Below are 9,203 nucleotides of genomic sequence, written 5' to 3' on the forward strand. Positions count from 1 at the left end.
CCCCCACCAAAATAAATTTGAGGCCATCATCCCATGGGTTTAATAACTTTATTTTTACAGAGTACATAGGGTATTTGGTACAGGCCGCCGCCCCTTTTTTGAGCAGTCGCGGTTTGTAAGGTTTCTTTGTGCTTATGCGCGGATCTTCTGGCGAACCAGCCTCGTTCCTAGTGGCCTCTCGATGCCGTAACGCCCGGGGTTGCAGTAAGGGCAGTTGGTGACATTCATTCCCTCCTCCCCGCATCTCCCGCAAAATGTTTCCCGGAAATACGGGCAGTCCGAAGCCCGATGGGAGGGGTCACTGCAATTGCCGCAATCCGAACGGGCACCCCATTCCATCCACACGTGAGGACTTCGCTTGATCAGGTTTGCGAGGTCCTGAGCCCGACGATCACTCTCCTTTGCCCTGACATACGGCAGGGGTCTGTAGCGCGCCTGAGTCGAGCATGCTTGTAAGCGTGGAGGGTTGCTCCCCACCACGCCCTTCAGCTCCGCCGTCATTTTCTCCATGAGCAACTGGAGCTTGGCCACAATAGGCACCACCGAGTTGAACACGGGGTGCTCCTCCCGCAGGCATGGCCCTTCCACCATTTCCTCCAAGATGGCCAAACCCTCGGTGGCCGATTTCAGACCGGCCAAGGCCCGCTTCACTTTCACCTGCTCCATTCTGTAGGAAGGGAATAATGAACCATGACACAAATGAGATGAGATGATGGACACTACGGGTTTCCTAATCTCGTGCCTCACTCGTCGTCCGAGTCGCGCACGAGTCGTCCGTCGTCCGCGGCTACCACAAGTTTTAAATCTTTTACATGGTGTCTACCCGCGATTTTGCCCTCATCATCTAATAACTCATACACGAAGTCTGAGTTAATATCCTTTATTCTGTAAATTTTTGTGCTCCATTTACGCGCTAATTTTGCCGTGAAGCCTCTCGGGCCGGACGATAGCACGCGAATTTTGCACCTAACCAAATCACCTTCAGAGAATTTAATATCTCGGTGATGACGATTATAATAACGGGCTTGTTGCTCGAAAGATTTATCTAGGTTGTCGGTAATTAAATCATAAATTTCCGTCATGCATTCCATACGTTTTGTCCATCTGGCCGTGTTCGGTACCGCTATTTCTTCGTCGAGTGCGTTCATTTTCCGCAAAAATAAACTATCGCGGGGCTGACGACCGAAATTCAAGAATGCGGGCGAGACATGGAGCGCGGTATTATATGCTGACCGAAATTCGTGCAAGTGTGAATCCCATTCTCGATGGTCCTGTTCAATGAAACAGATAATCATCGTCTTGAGGACGCGGTTTACGCGTTCCACTGGGTTGGCTTGCGCGTGGTACGGCGGAGTGGTTGTATGACGGATATCAAAAGATCTCGCCATCTCCTGCATTAATTTATTTTTGAATTCCGTACCATTATCTGTAAGGATCACTCTAGGTGTTCCCCAGCGAAATATTATCAGACTTTCAAATTCGGCGATGATAGATTTACCATCTGCCTTTTTCAATGGGGCCACCTCCACCCACTTAGTGAACAGATCTTGAAAAACTAAGAGGTAACAATAACCTGACTTGCTCGGAGGGAAAAGGCCCATGATATCCGCGGCAACCACTGTCCACGGCTCATGAAAAACGCGTTGTCCCATCAACCCCGCAGGTTGTAACTGTGAGACTTTACACGTCTGACAAACTTCACATGATGTGACGTATTTGGCTACGTCTTCCGACATTCCTGGCCAATAATACGCGAGGGCTACTCGAGCTTGCGTCTTTTCAATTTCCAAATGACCTGAACGCGGTAGGTCATGAGATTCAGAAATAATATCTATTCATGACGACGTTGGGGGAACGAGCTTCCACGCATCGAGGTCCTCCGCAACCGTCGAAACCAGGGGGTTTGGTCGGTATCGAAACACTTGATCGTTCTCCACCTTCCACCCCTTGAACTTAGTNACCGACATTCCTGGCCAATAATATGCGAGGGCTACTCGAGCTTGCGTCTTTTCAATCCCCAAATGACCTGAACGCGGTAGGTCATGAGATTCAGAAATAATATCTATTCGTGACGACCTTGGGGGAACGAGCTTCCACGCATCGAGGTCCTCCGCAACCGTCGAAACCAGGGGGTTTGGTCGGTATCGAAACAGTTGATCGTTCTCCACCTTCCACCCCTTGAACTTAGCTGGTTTTCGGATTACAGACGCCTTTCTGCGTGAATACCACTCATCTTCCACCTCTGCCGCACTCTCACTTCCAATTTCCGTCGACAAGTCGGGGTTTTCAACAGCGTTAACCTCATTTTCATCGGCCTCGGTACACTCGTTTTCGTACATTCGCGATAATGCGTCTGGAACGTCATGGAGCTTGCCAGGTCGATGAACTAAATTATAATCGTACTCTTGTAACGCTAGTGCCCACCTTCCTAAACGGCCGGCCGGGTCTTTCAAATTATGGAGCCACTGTAATGAGCTATGATCGGTAATAATCGTGAAGTGATAACTTTCGATGTACCGTCTAAAATGATCAATAGCCCACACGACCGCGAGACATTCTTTTTGTGTAACTGAATAATTTCGCTCAGTCTTAGTTAATGTTCTACTGGCGAACGCGATCACATATTCGACTCCATCAATTGTTTATGTGAGGACGGCTCCAAGACCGTAAGCACTCGCATCGGTTTGAATCTTGAATGATACTGAAAAATCAGGGCAGGATAATACTGGTGCAGTCGACAGAGCGGCTTTAATACGCGTGAATGCCGTCGATTGTTCATCCCCCCAATTCCACTTAGTATTTTTGCGCAAGAGGCGCGTAATAGGCTCGGCCATCGCGGCAAAGTCGGGAATAAAACGCCGATACCATGATGACATACCGAGGAAACGTCGAATTTGACGTATGGTACGTGGTTCCGGATAGTTTAAGACTGGTTCGGCCTTTGAAGGATCGATATGAAGACCAGTTTCATCCACGATAAAACCAAGACATTGAACGCGATTGCTACAAAACACGCTCTTTTCCAAATTGATCTCGGGCTTGCATCGCGCAGTCTCGTAAGCACTAGCTCGAGGTATTTGATGTGATCGTCAAATGTCTGAGTGACCACGATGATGTCATCTAAGTACGCGAACGCGAAAGGTTCGAGTTCCGGACCGATGATCCTGTCTGCGAGATGCTGAAATGTCGCGGGCGCATTGGTTAAGCCGAATGGTATTCCCACGAATTCAAATGTACCCAGGCCTGGCACCGAAAACGCGGTTAATTTGCGGACTTCCGGGTCTAAAGGCACCTGATGCTACGCCTGCTTCAAATCTAAAGTGGTAATATACCGCGCAGAACGTAGTTTATCTAAAATCCCTACCAAATTCGGGATTGGGTACGCGTCCTTCTTGGTCAATTTATTTAACCATCTAAAATCCAGACACAATCGCCATTTACCACGGGCCTTTTTTACCATTACAACAGGATTGTTCCAGGCACTTTCTGACGGGCGAATAACCCCGGCTTCCACGAGTGCTTTTACCTGTCGGACTAATTCCTGTTGTATAATTGGTGACATCGGATAACCCTTCAACTTAAATGGTGTATGATCCCGTGGCTCTATGATTTTATGCGATGTCAAATTCGTGAATTTAATTTGTTCACGCGGTGGAGGCACTAAGCGATACACGAGTTCGTCAATTATTACGCGTTCCGTATCATTCGTCTGTACCAAACCACAAATTTCATTGGCTTCGGTAAAGTCGCGAGTTTCGATGGGGTATTGATGGTCGTCACCGTCAATCCACCACTCATTTGCTTTACCGTCGAAGCCAAACCCGAAAATTCGGACAAAGTCCATTCCTAATAACACGTGACGACTTAATCCCGGAGTAATTTGGAATTCGATCACGCGAGTTATCCCTTTAATTTTTATTGGAATTTGCACATCACCCGCGACCGCTTCGGCATGACCATTAGCCATCGCTACCATCGGCGATGCGGGTGGTTTTATTTTGAACCTAAGCGTCTTCCTCCATTCTTCGGGAATATTCCTAATGCAAGATTTTGTAGCTCCGGGATCCATCAGAGCGTACAACTCGCTAGAACCGATAGACAGCGGCAAGAATACCCGCGCCCTCAGCGGTTTTACCGCGGTAAGACTCGACAACGCTGCGAAACTTTCCTCCCCTCGCGACGTTGCGTGTGCACTAGCAACCCCACTTTCCTTCGACTCGCGCTCAACCGTGGGATTCACCTCCGAATCGGTGATCAGCCGTTCGGATTTTCCGCGATACAACCGCTCGTACGTAGGTGGAGATTCAGTTTCNCCGCGATACAACCGCTCGTACGTAGGTGGAAATTCAGTTTCCTCATTATCGAGTGTTACGGCAGTGCCGTGGTTCAATTTACGGCTCGAACTTGGATTTTTACTCTTAGACAATGACTTAGAGTTGTTGGGGATCACGTCAGACTGCGTGATGTCCCGGCTTGAATAGTTGAAACGCGCCCCTCGATTCCTAATGTTGGAAGAAAGCCGCGCTCCACGTTTATTATGAACCGTGATAGTCGAAAAATCCGTCTCGTTCTCAGAAATCTTATCCTGGGACATAGCCAAAGTCGGTTTAGGGGATTGACGGTCTGAAACGCGCGGTTTAGGAGTAGGTTGGGTCCTTGAAACCTTGGGAGACAGCGCGGGACCCTTTATTGCTGCACTCCCTTTGCGTTTCCCTTAGCCCCTGCCTTTCGTGTGTGATTTTTGCACTCGGGAAATTTAACTCCCCTCGTACCACATACGTAACAGAAAACTTCTGTCTGTGGCACTTTGCATGTTACATGCCTGTGACCAGGCTTCAAACAATTGAAACATAATTCCTCCGGCTTTACCGATGCCGAAGGTGCTGCCTTAATTTCCGACGGGGAACTAGCAGCTGGGGTCTTAAGATCGCCAGCTGGAAAGGCGACTTTAGGTTTGACCGTTTTCGCGGCTCCCGAATAAGATTTCGCCGCATGAGTTGACGGCTGAATCGCGGAAGCCTGAGCGGCGGCCTTCGGAGGCTGTTTGGGAGGTCGTCGAGACTTAGGTTTTGGCTCGGCTGTCTTCGCGCCCCCCGACGTGTTCCCGTCTATTTCATTAATTTCCTCCACGACCGTCTTCGCCCCCTTCTTCGCATAGCGTGCCGGCACGTAAGCGCAGTGAGGGTAAATAGTCTCGGTTGGCTCTGGTGGAGGCTTCAATGGGACCCGACTGTGTCTCCAGTCGAAGTCCAAGACCAGTGCTTCCAATTCATCAAAAGTCGTGAAATCATTGCGATGTATCATCGGATGATACTCGGGTCTGAGATGATTGTACGCGGTCGATCAAGTCTTGCGGCCTCCGTGAAATTGTCGTTGTTAGATAATTGTCACATCAGACGAATGGCATCTAAATAATCGGCACCACGTTCGAGTGGGCCTTGTGTCCTGCTCACGATGTCCACTACTGCTCTACAACGCGTATCGATGGGGCTCGAGAACCGGTTTGTAAGAGCCTGACTTAATTCTTGAAAAGTGTGAAATTTATCGCGACGAACTTCCCACCAGTTATACGCGACTCCTTTTAAAATCGTGGGCAAAACTTGAAATAATTCATTGTCAGGAATACCGCAGGTTTCCTGACCTACTTTGAGTTGATGGAGAAATTCGTCAATACTCTCCGTTGGTGACCCAGAAAACGTCAATTTCCACCCTAGAACGCGATCGAACATGGCGGCGTTATAACGTCTCCCATGGAGACCTGGCGAGAGATGATCAATCCTTGAGGCTGAGGGGGTAGCACTGGGATAGAAGACCCCATTGTACCAAAACCCCATGACTGGCGGAGGTACTCGGGGATCGCAGCCCGCGGGCACTGTCGGTGCCTGAAAATATGTCGGCGTGGGAATGTTTGTCCCCGCCCGTTCATCAGCCTGGGCTGCAAATTGAACGCGATGTGCCTCGCGCCCCCTCTCTCTCGAATGTGACTCGAGAATGGACGCGATTTTGTCCAGTACTGTTGTCTCGAGATGAGCTTCAGATGCACTTGAGATTGCCGTCGCGATACCCCCCGTCTGACCATGCCAAGTGCGGGGAATTGCTCCCGTTCCCTGATAATATTGCGGTCCTTCATAAGCGCGGAAGATTGATTCATTCATCCCTGCTCGCGAGGTAGGTGGTGCTCGCACGTCAAAAGAATCCCTCCCTGGGGTTGCTGTAGGCACCGTTGGGAAACGTGGAATTGAACTACCTCGATTCGCGTGCTGGGAACTGCGTGCTTCCGCATTTAAATTCTGCTGACCCGTGGAATTGAATACCCTACTCGTGTTGGGCCCTTCATGATTTGCCGGTGAGCTCGCGTGCGGTGGGTCAGCGGATGCCCTACTTACACTCGCGAACATTCCGGACAAATTACTCATAAAACTTTCCGTAGTAGTTGACGTAACGGTACTAGTGACCGTCGTTGTCGTGGGCGTCGTGTGTGCTGACGATCGCGCGACCCGCTGTTGAAGGATAGCGGGATCAATACGCGAAAGATCAGGCAAGGCCTGTTCGAGTTCCTCATTGCGAAAGGTATCGAAAACTGACGCGTGAGCGCCCTCGAAATCAAATTCATCTAAATTTATGTCACTTAGGCCTTTAACGTAATCGTCGGCCAGCGACCACGGGACCCCACGGGACCTCATACGAAGCATGGCGCGAATCGCTCGGTCGATCAACACATCGCGTGACCCTACTGGGCTACCCCCTACGCTCGGTAAAAACGCGCGAAGACGCGGTAAATCCATCTCCCAAACGCACTGGATAACGTTTCCTAGCCCGTCCATTGTGAGACGAAAAGAAAAAAAAATGAAGTAATCCCCTCCGAACGGCGGACCGAAATTAATAATTTTTGCAAAAGAACCAATTAATAAAAAGAATAATTTTGCAACCAAAAAAAAATAACTTTTGCAACCACAAAAAAAAATTTCCTGTTCGCAAAAACAAAGAAAAATTTAAAAAAATAACTTTTGCAAACAAAATATAATTTTTGCAAAAGGGAAAAAAAACAAACGAGGGAAAACAAAATAATTTCCCTACTTCGCAATATAGCGCGCGAGGTCAATTACTCCGCTAGGGAATATAAAACATCCGAGGGCAGTCGCACTCAAACAGCTGATAGTGGCCGATCGATAATTCCCCACTACGCCGACGGGTCCCACTAAACGCGTGAAGCGAGAGCGGCCCGTAGAAATTGTACGAGAGAGACTTCCGATACCGAGCATTCAGTGTTGCTCGATTCTCCGCACGACATTCCAGCGCGAAGTAAACAAACCCGAAAAGAGAGGCGAAATAAAATGGGTCGATACACCCGAATACAAAGACGAGTGTTAAACTCGAGGCTGAGGAATATTAATCCCCAAATAATTTTAATTCAACGCGAATAAGTCACCCCATGAAATTAAATCACGAGAAATTTCAATTTGAATACGCGTGAATTTAATAGAATTTAATTTTCCGGAATAAAATTTCCGATAAAGTGAAACCAAATGATTTTCAATTATTGAAAGAAACAAAAAAAATGAATCAATTTTTATCCCGTGGATTTGCCCGAAGGCCCCACGTCGGGCGCCAAAAAGTTGTGAGGTATTTTTCCAAGCGCGTCTGCGGGATTCAGACGCGTGGTTCTCCACAAACTTTCAGCGACCCTTTCAGACTCTCTCAACCCGGACTTAGAACGACGGGAATAACGAGAGGAAACCAAAATGCCAAAAAGGGCGCCAGTCGTTTAACCGCCAAAGGACAAGGTCACACCGTTGAGCCGCGTTCCACGACTAGCTCAGATAACCGCGGAGGCGTGTGGGAACAGGCTACAATGAGCGGAACTCAACAATATGCAAACTTTTACAACACAAAAAAATATATTTTTAATCCAATGAATTAAGTCTGATCTTTTACACGTGCGGGAGAGGACTCCCGCGAGCAAAGACGCTATACAACCAAAAAAAAAAAGGTAATTAACCTAGTGATACTAATTAACAAAAAGAAATAATAATAACTTCAGAGATGCGTGGGAGACGCTAAGACGCGAGGATCACCCGCAAGCGACGACGACGCGAGAGCCACGATACAAAAGTTATTGGGAAAGGTCGACGTAACAGATGAGTTAGGACTATTTTTCCCCACAATCAAAATTGATAAGACACTCAAGTAGAGAAACTAATGAAAAAAAAAATCAAATTAAGAGGTAGCTGGAGGCTACAGAGTGCCGCGTCCCGAAGGCAAAAGGCTCGAATTTTAACACTCAAACGGTGTCCAAAATGGCCACCGGAGAAATGAATCGAAAACTACGCGAGCATTCACAAAGTAAATCACGCGCACCGTTCGATACGCGAGAAACTCCAGGGTAAACTCGTCTGGACCCTCAGTACGGTGACGTCAGGAAAAGGCCGGTATATCCAGGCACACCACAGTAATAATTGCTTTAACAATTTAAAGAAGCTCAAAGAGCATAATAAAACTTAATTGCGCAGAGCGACTTAATATGGCTGAACCCCAGCGAAGAGTGTTCGTCGGGGCCGTACATCACCCCGAGGAACCTCTCAATTTCTCCTACCCCCACCCGATCACGTGATGAGCGCGAAGAATCCAAGTGATTCGACAATTTTGGACTTTCGCATTTTAAAATGGTCCTAATGCCTAATTCCTCAGGCCCAGAAACTGGAACTTGCGCCTCGCGGTCGGTGGATGTGATCCGCGTTGTGCGGCGCAGAAGCCAACAAAATCCGATGCTCCCTCAATGCTGTAACATCGGTTTTTTACTGGACGGCCTTGTGCCGCCGATCCATCGGTGAGGTGGTGGGGGTTCGCACGTAGAGGCCTGAGATGCCTGCTGGCGTGCGACGATCGTCTTTCGCGTCCTCCGTGGTGAGAGTCTCCCAGACTCGGTGTGTGCGTGTTCGTCGGTGTGCTGCTCCTCAGATATCGCGCCGTCTTGTAGCTCTCCCCGAGGCTCCGCTCCACTCCCCTCGTCGCGAAGCTCACGTAATCCACGGTGAGTGCGATTGACAGAGTTCGAGGGAATGGAAAGAAGGAAAATAGTCAGATAATAAAAAGAAAAATAAAGTGACAGTTGTGGCTCTGGGTGATCCGACTCCTCGCTGGGGTAAACGACTAATTTTCCCCCCATGATCCGCGGTCAGTTCAGGCGAGGAACAGTACATGAT

The 9,203-nt window shown here is 48.6% G+C and overlaps 1 long non-coding RNA gene across 1 annotated transcript in view; it reads right to left on the reverse strand.

Moving 5' to 3' along the window:
* Positions 1-324: 324 nt before the first annotated feature.
* The window catches only part of LOC107042396, a 35,585-nt gene continuing 26,706 nt past the window's right edge, over positions 325-9,203 (reverse strand). Inside the window, exon 3 of the long non-coding RNA XR_001461156.1 lies at positions 325-667. This is a non-coding gene — a long non-coding RNA (uncharacterized LOC107042396). The remainder of the gene's footprint in view (positions 668-9,203) is intronic.

This window comes from Diachasma alloeum, unplaced genomic scaffold (assembly GCF_001412515.2).
Source record: "Diachasma alloeum isolate Michigan unplaced genomic scaffold, Dall2.0 Dall_scaffold_00446, whole genome shotgun sequence".
Taxonomy (NCBI): Eukaryota; Metazoa; Arthropoda; class Insecta; order Hymenoptera; family Braconidae; genus Diachasma; species Diachasma alloeum.